Genomic DNA, 16,044 nt, shown 5'->3' with positions numbered 1-16,044 from the left:
ATGCAATAGAAAAATGTTTTAAATTACCTAAAAATAACACACTTGCTCCACACACAGACACTGATATGAGTAACATGCTAGTCTCTACGGGTTATGATCTAACTGCCACTAAGTTAGGTGAAGTTAGAAGATCAGGCCTTAGAAAAGAATGGAGTTTCTTGTGTGATTCTTTTATCAAAGTGTTTTTTGGAAAAGTCAGTAATTTTGATGTTGTGTCTTACTCACTAGTTCACATGCTTTATATGCTTCTTATTGATAAGTATTTCAATTTCAGCACATCTGTTATTTATGAGATAGGAAGTAAATTGGGGGATTTTAAAAAGAGGTCTAAGAATATCTATTATGCTAGATTTCTCATGATGCTAGCTAATTTTTTTTCTGAGAATCTCTCCATTGAAAACCCAACAAATAAGTTAGCTTGTTGGGTCCAAGAGAGAAGAGTTATTGTTGATCTTAACAGGTCAAATCATCACAAGGATGTTCCACTTGTATACATGCCTATCAAGGAACAGCCTCAGGTAAGTGAGGTAAGCACTTTTGTCTCCACTACTTCTCAACCTATTTCTTTGCAAACAACTGTGGTAATGGCATCTGTGACAATGAACAAATAGATTCCTACCCAAGCCACAAAACCAAAAGTTTCAAAATCAAGGTAAAAGAAAGCCACCTCTAGTTTCTCTCAACAAAAGCTAGTTGTAAAATCTACTAAAAACCAAGAGGGGAGTGTGAAGGGAAGTGAGATTGGTGAGGGACAGGGTGAACATCAAAGAAGCCCCAAAAATAAGGTTGGAGAGGTGAGTGAATCCCAGCCTAGCCACACTGTAGTTTCCCAACAAACTGCAGTGCTTAATAAGGAAATTAGCTTATTGCTAGTTGCATCCTCCCAAAAGGATGTAACTATTGAACACAGCTCTCAGCCAAGAGCACAGGCCAAAAGGGTAAGGGACACAAGCTCACCCCAAACTTATACTAGAAAGAAGAAATCCAAAACCATTGGGGATACACAACGTGCACACACTCTGCCTACTATAGTCAAAGACTCAATACATGCACCTTCTCAAAGTCAGGTTAATGTGGCTCCAATAAATGTGGAGTCACATCCAAAATCCTTAATAATTGAAGAACCTAACACACCAAGCTCACCCACACATTCACTGGATGTTGATATGATTCATACATCAATTCCTGATTAAACATATCTAACTCTCATGGAGGAGCCAAAAATCCAAGAAAGTGAGCATCATCTTTTAGATGATTTTTTGGCTCACTTGCCATTTCTTTCTCAGTCTACTGAAACATCTGTGCAAAATCTCAAATCAATCACCACAGATTCAATAGTAATCTCTACTCCAAACTCTTTCATTCCCACTATCTCGACGGATATTGTTCATCCGTTGACAAGTGATTGTATCTCGACGGATGTGCTTAGCAGTAGTCATCTGTTGAAACTCTCAACTACTATTTTGATGGATGTTCCTCATCCGTTGAATATCACTGCACCACTTCAAACTTCAACAAATATTACAAGTGCAGATGATCTAGTAGTTGTATAATCACTCTTAAGACTGAGGGAAGGGAGTGATTTGAGTGAGTTGCTCTCAGGCAAAAGGAGAGGAAAAGAGTTAAAACTGCAAGCTATTTTTTCAGCTTGGCAAAAGTGAGTGAGTGGAGTCCCACCTTAGTAGGTGAAGGTGAGAGTGGGAAGCCAAGGGGAGCCCTTCATGAAACAACAGAGAGAACATAAGAGAAAAGCAGGTACAGGAGAGATAAGGATGGAAACCATTGCTAGTGAGTCAATGAATGTCAGTGATGCAGAAAAGGAGAAACTGTTTCAGCAAGAATATCAAGCAGTCATAGACTCTATCTCCTTGGATGCTGAGACATTTACTCATCCTGTTCCAGCATATCAACTTTTGGCTGGACGGGGAAATGGGGAGGCTGAGAAGCTACTCAACTTGGTGCACACTACTGCTTCTATGCAAAGGGCTAAAGATGTCATCACATCCATGCCTCCCATGGCTAGTGATGACATTGATTATAGAACTGGTGGTTCTGAGGATCTATTTGGGGATGAAGATGATGATGAGGGAGATTCCATGGATATAGGGGGAGAAGCAGGCCCTAACTCTAGATCAAACATGCCATCTTGGGTGTTTTCCAAAGAATGTGATGAGCATAATTTTAAGTCCACCCTTTCTCATATCATTCAGGAAACTCAGACAGCCCTTCAAGCTACTACTAATGCCAACACCAAGAATCTTCTACAAGCACATCTGCGCTCTCTTCAACTACATCAAATTCAATCTCTCAAACGAAATATGGATGTCAATGAGCTGAAAACAGAAATTGATCAAGTCAAGAAGAATGTTACTGACATACTAGATGCTAAGTTTCCCAACACAACCATGCTTGACATCAATAGACAACTAAGGAAAAATTCTGATCTAGCCAGTGAGGTGAACTCCTTGGACGCAAGACTCAAAACCCTGGAAACTTCAATAACTACAATCCATCTACATCAAGCCCAACAAACTCAGCTACGTCAAAAATTGGTGGCTGCACAGACCTCAACATCCACTCTACTTGATGCTAACAAAAGGGGAGAAAGATATTATTCCAGTTAGCCAAGGGGAGTCAACAAGTGAGGTGGAGCAAGTGCTCAAAATTCAAGTAAGCAAAGTAATTGTTCCAGCAATTACTTTCCCAAAGCCACCAGTCTTGGACAACATTGATCTAATTAAGATAGCAGCTCCTAAGTTGGAATCAAATGAGAAATCTAATAAGCCTGATGTTGCAGCAGTTGAGAAAGAACTAGATGACAAATGGAAGAAGATTGATGAAGAAATTCAAAAGAAGTTTGGTCCAATTGAGAAGAAAGGCAAGGCCTTTTCTCACTTCTCTCAGTTGAGACAAATTTTAATCAATGAAATGAGCCTAGGGAACTTCGAAAGGGGTCAGCCCTCAATAATCAAGTCTCCAAAGTCCAGTGTGATCTTTAAGCCAAAAAGAGATTATCCAAAAACCTCAGACAAAAATCCACTGGACCTATCATATGAAACCCCTAGGCCAAATGAAAAGAAGCTTCTTGGAAGGTCCATAGCTTTCCTCAAAGATCCTAGAGACTCAGTGCTAAAGAAAAGGATTGCTAAAATCTACAGAAATGGTAAATTGATTTATGTAGTGGCTAGACATCCACAATTTGCAGAGGCTAAGAAAGAAGAAAAGGCGAGGCTCAAACAACAACAAAAGTAAGCTGCATTAGATGCCAAGAACCAAGCTAAGAAGCCTGCAATCACATAAGTTGTATTTCCAACTGAGACATCTAAGAATCTGAATGAAGGAAAGAAAGGAGAACCAAAGCAGATAAAGAGAAAGTTTAGATACAAGATGCATGCAAGGAGGAAGATAGATTTTGATGAAGACAAGGAAGATTACATGTCAGCCCAATCTACAACCACAAGCCAATCAGTCATACCCACTATGAAGGAGGCTGAATTCAAGGTTGATCCCAACATCACCTTTCATGGTGATCCTGTTGTTCCAAAGGATGAGCCTATAAATTGGGACAACTTGCCTCTTCCTGATCTAAACCTCCCCATCTTTGCTAAACAAAGGAGGACAAAAGAAAGAGTGGTCAAAACAGTCAAGCCTACTAAGCTCAAATCCAAGCATGTGGTCAAACCCAAACCTACTGTCAACAAAGGAGATCAACTCTTCATATGTGACATTAAAACATTTTCAAACATAAATCTCTATCTAGATGAGCTTGAATAAGTCAGATCTATTGTTTCCTACAAGCACCTTTCAGAGAGACTAGTCTTCAGGTATAAGGGTGGTAAAGAAATTACATGGCCACTTCACAGAATTCTCAATGAAGGCTTGTTAGGAATGTATGTGCATTAGTTTGATGATATGTTTAACAAAATACTTAAGTAGAAATTTAGTGTCTGTAGCCTCAACGGATAAGACCACTTTGGCTATCCGTTGATGGTGTAGCTTTACTTAGAAATAAGTCTAGTGTTGTAGCATATTTCAGTCTCTGTATTTAAAATGTAATTCTTGGAAGTTGAGAGAAACTATGAGTCATGTTGACTGCTAGATGATATGCAGATAGGAAGGCCAATTGTAAATACTTCATGCCTTGTAATTTTGTATAAGTGAAGTGGTATCAACGGATGACTTAAAGACCTTCAACGGATGAGAAGCTAAGCTTCAACGGATGTCTCTAAAGCTTCAACGGATAAAGTCATCAACGGATAACATCCTTCAACGGATGAGTTCATCAACGGATGAAAGCTTCAACGGATAACATCCTTCAACGGATGAGCGCATCAACGGATGAAAGCTTCAACGGATGTTCTGATGAGTAGCCGTTGATAAGAGGTAGTTGTACCTACAAACAGAGGCACATGGGTTGATAGAGACAACTGAGATGTGGTAGCCGAATTTCAGGAACAACAGAAAAAGCAGCCGTTCTTCTCTGGTACAAAGATGCAATAGTCAACAAAGTACTGGAGTGAACAGGAAAAGAAGCAAGTGAAGATCTTATTTTATTATTGTATTTTATATTGTTCTTCACTTGTACACTTGGTAATATATAAACCAAGTAGAAGCTAGTAATTAGATGAGAGATTTTCCAGAGCTGTTTAGAAAAATATTGAGAGAAAATTCATCTAGTTTGTACTAGGATGCAGCTGTGATCAACATTGTTTAATCACAGATTTTCTAAAATACCATCTCTGGTGGAACAACAAATCCACCAGAAAAGTTTTTAAGGTCTGTTGTGTTCTTTACATTTGTGCTTGAATATATATCTGTCTGTATTAGCTTAAAGCAATTCACACACTTGTTCTTCTTGAACACACAACTTTCATAAACTGCTCAAAACTTGAAAAAGTTTTGAGATTTACATTCAACCCCCCTTCTGTAAATCTCATTGTTAGTCCACTAGGAATAACAATTGGTATCAGAGCAGGCTCTTGACATACAAAGAGTTTAAAGATCTTGGAATCTAACAAAGATGAGTAAGAAGGATATTGGAGTAAAGATCCCAGTTCTTGACAAAGACAGTTATCACCATTGGAAGGTGAAAATGCACCTTCATCTACTCTCCCAAGATGAAGGTTATGTAAACTGCATTGAGAATGGTCCTCACATTCCCCACAAAGTAGCAACAGTTGCTACAGCTACAGTTGCTGTTGGTCAATCCATTCCAAAACCTAGAGCAGAATGGACAATGGAAGACACAGAAGAAGTCCACAAGGATAAGAAGGCTATGAACATTTTGTTTAATGGTCTTAACATGGATATGTTTGATAATGTGATAAATTGCACAACTGCCAAAGAGGTTTGGGACACAGTTCAACTACTGTGTGAAGGTACAGAACAAGTGAAAGAAAACAAAATGCAGCTTCTCATTCAACAGTATGAATACTTTCATTTTGAAGAAAATGAATCTTTAAATGAAACATTCAATAGGTTCCAAAAGCTGTTGAATGGACTGAAGCTGTATGGAAGAGTGTACCAGGTGAAGGATTCAAATCTTAAATTTTTAAGATCCTTGCCAAAGGAATGGAAACCCATGACTGTCTCCTTAAGAAACTCTCAAGATTATAAGGACTTCACTCTTGAAAGATTGTATGGAATCTTGAAGACTTATGAACTAGAGCTGGAACAGGATGAGGTATTGGAGAAGGGGAGAAAGAAAGGAAGTTCAGTTGCATTGGTAGCTGAAGATGAGAGGAAATGCAGACAAGAAACTGCAAGATCTACATCAAACTCCAAAGATGGTATAAGAAATCAGGAATCAAGCAAGGGGAAAGAGCAAGTTGCTGAAAATGAAGACAACTCCAGCCAAGATGACTCAGATGGTATTGATGAGCATCTTGCATTTCTGTCCAGAAGATTTGCAAAGATGAAATTCAAGAAAAACACTAGAGCCACTAAACCTCACAAAAACACTGTGGACAAATCCAAGTTCAAGTGTTTCAATTGTGGTATAAGTGGACACTTTGCAGGTGAGTGCAGAAAGCCAACTTCTGAAAAGAAGAAATTTGAACAAGTAGATTACAAAAAGAAATATTTTGATCTACTCAAGCAAAAGGAGAGGGCTTTCATTACTCAAGAAAGGGACTGGGCAGCTAATGGAGATGAAGAGGATGAAGATGTGGAGTATGTCAACCTTGCTCTCATGGCTGATTCTGAAGAAAATGAAGTTAGTTCATCAAGCAATCAGGGAAATGGAAGAAATCTATGGTACTTGGACAGTGGTTGTTCAAGACACATGACAGGAGATTTCTCCCTGCTCACAGAGTTCAAGGAGAGAGCTGGCCCTAGCATAACCTTTGGAGATGACAGCAAAGGGTTTACTATGGGATATGGCTTGATTTCAACAAGGAATGTCATCATTAATAAAGTTGCATTAGTTGATGGTCTCAAGCACAATTTACTGAGCATCAGTCAACTATGTGATAGAGGGAATACAGTTTCCTTCAATTCTGAAGCCTGTGTTGTCACTAGTAAGAAAGACAACAAAGTGGTTCTAACTGGAGTTAGAAAAGGAAATGTGTACATAGCTGACTTCAACTCTACAGATGCAGAATCCATTACTTGTCTCTTCAGCAAAGCAAGCTCAGTTGAAAGTTGGCTATGGCACAAGAAGCTATCTCACTTGAATTTCAAGACAATGAATGATCTAGTCAAAAAGGACTTAGTTAGAGGAATCCCTCTAGTTGAATTCTCAAGGGATGGTTTGTGTGATGCTTGTCAGAAAGGCAAACAAAGGAAAGCATCATTCAAAAAGAAGCTTGAAACAACAATTGATGAACCATTACAGCTGCTACATATGGATTTGTTTGGACCAGTCAATGTATTGTCTATTGCAAGAAAAAGATATTGCTTAGTGATTGTAGATGATTTCTCAAAGTTCTCATGGGTCTATTTTCTTGGATCAAAGGATGAAGCAAGTGAAATCATTATCAATCACATCAGGCAAGTCAACAATCATCCTGACTTGAAGGTTAGAAATATCAGGAGTGACAATGGAACTGAATTCAAGAATTTGACATTAAGGCTGTTCTGTGAAGAAAATGGAATCATGCATGAGTTCTCAGCTCCAAGAACACCTCAGCAAAATGGGGTTGTTGAAAGAAAGAACAGATCTTTAATTGAAGCTGCCAGAACAATGCTTGAAGAATCAAAGTTACCAACATATTTCTGGGCTGAAGCTGTTAATTGTGCCTGCCTCACTCAGAATATTTCTTTGATCAATCAAGCTAAAGGCATGACTCCTTATCAGTTGTTCAAGAGAAGAAAACCAACTCTAAACTTTCTTCATGTCTTTGGATGTAAATGCTTTATACTGAGGAATCAATCTGACCATAAAGGGAAGTTTGATGCAAAGGCTGATGAAGGGATATTTGTTGGTTACTCAGCTGGAAAATCTTATAGGGTCTACAATCTAAGAACCAACATTGTTATGGAATCTGTGCATGTTGTGTTTGATGATAAAAAGATTGATGGACTAACAGATGAGGGACATAATGAGAGACTCAAATTTGACAACATTGAGATATATTGTGATGATAGTGAAGAGGAGACTGATGGAGATGACACTTCAAAAGGGATTCAAAACATGCCCTTGGATAATGCACAAAATACTGCATCCGTTGATAGAGGCAATGCAGTATCCGTTGAAAAACATAGTGCATCATCCGTTGAAGTACAAAATGAAGCATCCGTTGATCATAGTTCATCAACGGATAATCGATTTACATCATCAGTTGATAGAACTCCAAGTTCCCTGCAAAGGACCAATAACTCAGGGGGAGTTTCAACTAGTCAACACTCTGTCTCACATCATGACAATACTGAGGCCACCTCATCTAGAGCACATCTTCCACCACAAAGGAAATGGACCAAGAATCATCCCTTTGAACTGATCATTGGTGATGCATCATCTAAAGTGCAAACAAGAAAAGCCACTCAAGATGAATGTCTGTATAGTAGTTTTCTGTCTCAGGAGGAACCTAAGAAAGTGGAAGAAGCTCTATTGGATCCAGATTGGATATTAGCTATGCAGGAAGAGCTGAACCAATTTGAGAGAAACCAAGTATGGAAGCTGGTACCCAAACCAAAGAACAAGAGTCCTATTGACACAAAGTGGGTATTCAGAAACAAGATGGATGAAAATGGCATTATCATAAGGAATAAAGCCAGGCTGGTTGCTAAAGGCTATTCTCAGCAAGAGGGAATAGATTTTGATGAAACATATGCTCCTGTTGCAAGACTTGAAGCCATCAGAATATTTCTAGCCCATGCAGCCCATGCCAATTTCAAAGTCTATCAAATGGATGTCAAGAGTGCATTTCTAAATGGGAAATTAGAGGAAGAAGTCTATGTAAGTCAACCTCCAGGATTTGAAGATCCAAATTTTCCAGACTATGTGTATTATCTGTTGAAAGCACTCTATGGACTGAAGCAAGCACCTAGAGCCTGGTATGAAACCTTATCAAAATTTCTTTTGAAGAATCACTTCACTAGAGGTACTGTTGATAAAACTCTCTTCTTTAGGGATGTTAATGGCTCTAGTATACTTGTTCAAATTTATGTAGATGACATAATATTTGGCTCTAAAGATGATAAACTTTGCAAAAAGTTTGCTAAGCTAATGCAAAGTAATTATGAAATGAGCCTAATGGGAGAACTAACCTATTTTCTTGGTTTACAAGTTAAACAAGTTAGTGATGGAATTTTCATTAGTCAAACTAAATATATTTATGATCTTTTAAAGAAGTTTGACTTAATGGAATGTTCATCTGCAAAAACTCCCATGGCCACTGCCACCAAACTTGAATTAAATAAGACTGAAAGGTCTGTGGATATTACAAGTTATAGAGGCATGGTTGGTTCACTTTTATATTTAACTGCTAGCAGACCAGATATAATGTTTGCTACATGTCTATGTGCTAGATTCCAAGCTGATCCTAGGGAGTCTCACTTAATTGCTATCAAAAGGATTTTCAGATATCTCAAGGGTACACCAAATTTAGGTATTTGGTATCCTAGAGAATCTGGCTTTGATCTAATTGGTTATTCAGATGCAGACTATGCAGGTTGCAAAATAGATAGGAAAAGTACAACAGGCTCCTGCCAATTCCTGGGAAACAAGCTTGTATCATGGTTTAGCAAAAAGCAAAATTCAGTCTCTACTTCTACAGCTGAGGCTGAATACATTGCTGCTGGAAGTTGCTGTTCTCAAGTGTTATGGATGAGGAACCAACTCCTTGACTATGGACTTCATGTTAATAGAATTCCTATCTTTTGTGACAACACAAGTGCCATAGCCATAACAGAGAATCCTGTGCAGCACTCAAGGACCAAGCACATTGATATCAAGTACCACTTCATTAGGGAGCATGTCATGAATGGTACAGTGGAACTACATTTTGTTCCAAGTGAACAACAAATTGCTGACATATTTACCAAGCCACTTGATGAATCAACATTCACAAGATTAGTAAGTTAGCTAGGTATGCTTAATTACTCTTAAAATTCATGTCTTTATTGCAATTTGAATTGAAGCCTGAAATATATTAGTTGCTAAGAACAAATTTGACTTTTAACATAGTTTATTCCATCAACGGATGTTCCCTATCCGTTGAAAGTCAAAATTGCTCTATCAACGGATAATCATTATCCGTTGAAAGACAAATACATTTCTGGAATTTTTATCCGTCAACGGATAAAACTGAAGTACCTTTCAACGGATGACAATTTGCCTTATCCGTTGAAATGTCACATCAATCGATTCAGGTGTTTAACAGCCGTTGATTCTATTCTCTTAACCGTTGATACTCATACATACATCTGTATGTATTGGTTTTAAAGGTAGTTTTTAGAATACTTACAGTTTATTCTTAAAACGGCTGAAAATCACTAACGCATATTTATTGATAAATCTTTATTTTATATTTTTTAATTTGAGAAAGCATATAAGTCCTTCTGATTGTTCATTTTTACTTTACGCTTTCTTAAAATTTCAAGCATTTACCATTTTCTCTCTGCAAAAACTTCAAGTTATTCTCTGCAATTTCTACTCACAACAATGGCACCAATCGTGAAGATTATGTCTCAATCTGGGTTCATCTATGAAAAGAACAATTTCATAGCTTTGGTAGAAAAGAATGAAGCCCACTCAGACTATCACAAAATGATGGACTTCATCAAAAACTGTAAACTTAGCTATGCAATGCTGGAAGCCCCAACAATTTTCTGTGAAGTAGTTGAGGAGATTTGGACAACTGCTGAGTTCAACTCCATGGATATGACTATCTCCTTCACTCTCAAAGGTAAAACTCACTGTATTAACTGTGATGATTTAAAAGCATGTTTTAAATTGCCTGAGAACAATGCCATGACACCACACACTGATAGTGATGTATCCAGCATGTTAGATTCCATAGGTTATTCTCTTAACTCTGCTAATTTAGGGAGTATTAGAAGAAAAGGCCTTAGGAAAGAATGGAGTTTCCTTGGGGATGCCTTTATAAAGGTTTTCTCTGGGAAAATTAGTAATTTTGATGCCATAACTTCATCTCTGGTTAATATGCTCTATATGCTTGTTTCTGATAGGTATTTTAACTTTAGCAACTATGTGATGCTAGAATTAGGTACTAGATTAGGTAACAAAGCTAATAGACCTAATAACATCTATTATGCTAGATTCTTTATGTTATTGGCTAACCATGTTGCTGAAGGTTTAGTCATAATCAATGAGAATAATAAACTCAAGTGCTGGGCACAAGAGAAAAGAGTTCTTGCAGACTTGATGAGAATGGATCTCAACAGCAGTGTGTCATTGGTATATTTACCAATCATGAATGCACCACAGGTAGGTGAGGTAATTGCTTCTACAACTCCTACTTCTTCCAACCCCTCTATTTCTTTATCTTCTAGTGTGGCCATGAAATCTGTGATGCCCCAACAGATTTCTACCAAGGTCACCAAAACTAAACTTTCAAAATCAAAGACAAAGAAAACCACCTCTGTTGTTTCTCAAAAGACAACAGTTGTAACACCAACTATTAACCCTGAGGTGAGTGAACAGGGTGTGAGTGGTGAGGGGAGGGGTGAACATCAAAGAAACCCCCAGGATAAGGAAGGAAAGTTGAGTGCTTCCCAAGCTAGCCAAGCCACAGTTTCTCAAAAAGCTGTGGTGGTTGAAAAGGTATCTAGCACATCCCTAGTAGCATCCTCCCAAAAGGATGTTACTATTGAAAATAGTTCCAAACCAGGAACACAGAACAAACGAGGGAGGGACACTAAAGCCAAACACTCACCAACAAAAGCCTTTATTAGAAGAAAGAAGGCTAGAACCCAATCTTCTACACAGGGTGCACACACTGCACAGATACATCCATCTGTATCTATGCCTTCTCAAACTCAGTTTGATGTGACTCCAATAAATGTGGAGTCACAGCCCCATTCTCTCACAATAATCACACATCAATCACCAAACACTTCATCACCATCTCTGGATGTGGATATGTTATTCCCATCAATTCCTGATTCTCCCTCTTTACAACTCAGGGAGAAGCCCCACTCAAATACAGGTGATCATCATCTTTTGGATGATTTGTTGGATCACCCGCAAATTCTTTCAGATATAATTGAAGGATCTGTGTCACCACATCTCAAATCAATCTACACAGATTCAACAGTTATATCACTTTCAATTTCAACTTCTTTTCCTTCTTCAACGGATATCACTCATCCGTTGACAAGTGGTTGTTCTTCAACGGATAAGCTTAACAGCAGTTATCCGTTGATAACATCAGTTTCACCTTCAACGGATATTCCACATCCGTTGACAGTCTCTACACAAATAACTGAATTAATCCCAAGTGTAGAAGACATGAATACTGTGCAATCACTCTTAGGATTGAGGGAAGGTAGTGACAATTTGAGTGAGAGGCTGGGTTGCTCCCAGGCAAAAGGAGAGATTGAGAGCTCAAAAATGCATGCTATTTCTTCCAGCATGGCAAAAGTAAGTGAGTGGAGTACCACCTTAGTAGGTGAAGGTGAGGGAGTGAGTTGTGTGAGCCAGGGGGAGCCCCTGATGCAAGAACATAGAGAAAAAGAGAGAAAAGCAGGTACAGTAGATACAAGGGTGGAACCAGCCATTGCTAATGAGTCAATGATTGTGGATGATGCTGAAAAGGAAAGACAATTTCAGCAACATTACAAAGCTGTAATTGATAACATTTCCTTGGATGCTGACACTTTTACTCATCCTGTGACAGCCTATCAACTGTTGGCTGCTCAGGGCAATGAGAAAGCAGAAAGGTCACTAAATCTAGTGCACACAACAGAATCTCTTCAAAGGGATAAAGCTGCCATTAACAAAATGCCTTCTACAGCTGGTGAGCCATCTGAGGAATTTGGAGCAAATTCTGATGATGATGACTCTATTTCTTTTGATGGAAGCATGAACTTAGGGGGAGATGAAGGCCCTAGTTCAATTCCAAATCTACCTGAATGGGCCTTGACTAAGGAGTATAGATCAGGGGAATTCAATGTCTCTTTAGTCAAACAAATCAACACTATTCAACAGGCCATTCAGAATACTTCACATGCAAGTATCAAGGCTATCCTTCAAGCTCACCTGGACTCACTGCATCTCATGAAGCTGCAGCAAGTGAAGCAGAATCTGAGTATGGATGATCTCAGGAAGGATATTGCTGACTTGAAAACCTATACTTCAGAAAAATTGGATTCAGTCATGCCCTATGGTACATTGCAGGACTTGGTTTTGAGATTGAAGAAAGAATCTGTTACTGAAAAACGGTTGGCCAAGTTAGAAGACAGAGTTCAAGTTATTGAAAATTCTGTGGCCACCATTCTTCACAATCAACAATCTCAAACCAGTCTCCTAATGCAGCTGGCAAAAGCACAAGGCTTGACCCCTCTCCTTGATGATAACAAAAAGGGGGAGAGTAAAAGGGAAGGGGAAGGAGAGCCATCTACAAAAGTCAACATATCTAAAGTGCTAGTTCCTGCCATCACTACTTCTCCAATCATTCAAATCAAGGGCAAGCCTGATGGAATTGATTTGATTCAGCTAGCAGCAGCTGAAATTCAAGTGAAAGAGCAAAGGAGGAGAATTGATGAAAGGTTGCAACTGTTGTTTGGTTCTACACAAGACAAATCAACATCTGTGAAATACAGCACAAAAATTGAACCAATCAACATGGAGCTCATGCCAGTAGGGAGTCATAAGGATGGAGAAGCTTCTTCCAAAGAACTACAAGCTATAATTCTCAAGCCCAATGAAAGATCCAATAAGGACTCAACAAAGAATCCTTTAAAAGAAGTGGACTTTCCTCCTCCAAAAGCTGATGAGAACAAGATTTTAGGCAGAAGCATTGCTTATCTCAAAAAGACCATGGATGAGGCTGTAAGGAGAAATAGAGCTATTATCATTAGAGAGGGAAAGAGCATATGTGTGATGCAAGGACATCCCAAATTCTCAATAGCCAAGAAGGAAGAAGACAAGCAATTAAAGGCTGACAAAAGAGCACAAGCAAAGCTTGAACAACAGCTAAAGTCAAGTCTAGTTGAAAAAGAAAAAGGGATTGAAGTCAGGGGTGAAGACAAGACTACAAACCTAGATGAGGTTTTAGGGAGTATATTTGGTGAGAGTGTGGAAGAAAGAGAGGAATGGCAGAAGGGAAACAGAAGAAAGGTCAAGGCACATAGAAGGAGTGGAGATAACACTGAAGTAACCAAATCTATATCTAAACCACTACCTTCCATACCTGAACCCCTTGTTGCTGATCCCACAATAAACATCCATGGTGAACCAATCATTCCAAAAGAGGAACCTATTGATTGGGACACTATCAAATTGCCTACCTTTCTAACCACTCTTCCACTACCAGAGAAACAGAAAAGAAAACCAAAATCTACACCTCCCATAACCTCTAAGAAATTCACTCAAAAATAAAAACCTAAGCCTAAGTCACCCATTTCTAAAGATGATTATGTTCACATCTGTGACATAAAAGAAATTTCAGACATTGAACTCTATCTGGATGAACTGGAGGATGTAAGGGGAATAGCTGCCTACAGACAGTTACCAGAGAGATTAGTGTTCAGATATAAAGGAGCTGGGGAAAGAACATGGCCTCTCCACAGGATTCTGGATGAAGGCTACTCTACCTTGATTAGAGTCTATTCAGCTATACAAAAGGATTCTGGCTTTACCAGAACTGCCAAGACTGAAATTCTCAACAAGATAGCCAGTATAAGGAAAACTTGGAGGGAGCCCAATGCTTTACCCAGGACTTTACTCATTCAAGAAAGGGAAATGAAAATTCTCAAATCACCTCATTGGTTGATGGAATTTAGAGATGATAAAGGAGTCAGAAGATTTTTCAGACTTGAAGACCAACTCAAGATTGCCAGCAATGAAACTCTCAAAGAAATGCAATCTAAGTTGGATATCAGTGTTGAAGATGAAGCTGAATTCTTCAGACAACTCCAACTCCAAATTGAGGAAAATGACAAAAGGCTAGGAAAGAAAACCAGGGAACAAAGAAGAAAAAGATGATTTGCTCAGACTAAAGGAGTGTCCTTGGAAACACTGTAAATCTTCAATTATCTCCTAGTACATACACTTTTGCAGCATTTTTAAATTTCTACTTAGTTTCAATTCATATATCTGTTAAGTGTTTTGTTATCATCAAGTTAACCCTGAATTTATGCCTACAATTCTTATAGACATAAATAGGGGGAGATTGTTAGGAATGTATGTGCATTAGTTTGATGATATGTTTAACAAAATACTTAAGTAGAAATTTAGTGTCTGTAGCCTCAACGGATAAGACCACTTTGGCTATCCGTTGATGGTGTAGCTTTACTTAGAAATAAGTCTAGTGTTGTAGCATATTTCAGTCTCTGTATTTAAAATGTAATTCTTGGAAGTTGAGAGAAACTATGAGTCATGTTGACTGCTAGATGATATGCAGATAGGAAGGCCAATTGTAAATACTTCATGCCTTGTAATTTTGTATAAGTGAAGTGGTATCAACGGATGACTTAAAGACCTTCAACGGAGGAGAAGCTAAGCTTCAACGGATGTCTCTAAAGCTTCAACGGATAAAGTCATCAACGGATAACATCCTTCAACGGATGAGTTCATCAACGGATGAAAGCTTCAACGGATAACATCCTTCAACGGATGAGCGCATCAACGGATGAAAGCTTCAACGGATGTTCTGATGAGTAGCCGTTGATAAGAGGTAGTTGTACCTACAAACAGAGGCACATGGGTTGATAGAGACAACTGAGATGTGGTAGCCGAATTTCAGGAACAACAGAAAAAGCAGCCGTTCTTCTCTGGTATAAAGATGCAATAGTCAACAAAGTACTGGAGTGAACAGGAAAAGAAGCAAGTGAAGATCTTATTTTATTATTGTATTTTATATTGTTCTTCACTTGTACACTTGGTAATATATAAACCAAGTAGAAGCTAGTAATTAGATGAGAGATTTTCCAGAGCTGTTTAGAAAAATATTGAGAGAAAATTCATCTAGTTTGTACTAGGATGTAGCTGTGATCAACATTGTTTAATCACAGATTTTCTAAAATACCATCTCTGGTGGAACAACAAATCCACCAGAAAAGTTTTTAAGGTCTGTTGTGTTCTTTACATTTGTGCTTGAATATATATCTGTCTGTATTAGCTTAAAGCAATTCACACACTTGTTCTTCTTGAACACACAACTTTCATAAACTGCTCAAAACTTGAAAAAGTTTTGAGATTTACATTCAACCCCCCTTCTGTAAATCTCATTGTTAGTCCACTAGGAATAACAAGGCTATTCAACTCTAGTGATTGTCTTCTCCTCAATCAAGAAAAACTTTGGATTCAACATAGTAGCTAAGAAAATGGTACTAAACAAGATTGAGGAGATAAGAAATAGATGGAGAGGACCAAATGCACTCCCAAAAGTATTGACTATTCCCTTCACTGGAGATAGA

Source organism: Apium graveolens, chromosome 11 (assembly GCF_009905375.1).
Source record: "Apium graveolens cultivar Ventura chromosome 11, ASM990537v1, whole genome shotgun sequence".
Classification (NCBI taxonomy): Eukaryota; Viridiplantae; Streptophyta; class Magnoliopsida; order Apiales; family Apiaceae; genus Apium; species Apium graveolens.
The sequence above is the reverse complement of the archived record's forward strand: the minus strand, read 5'-3'. Positions refer to the sequence as shown.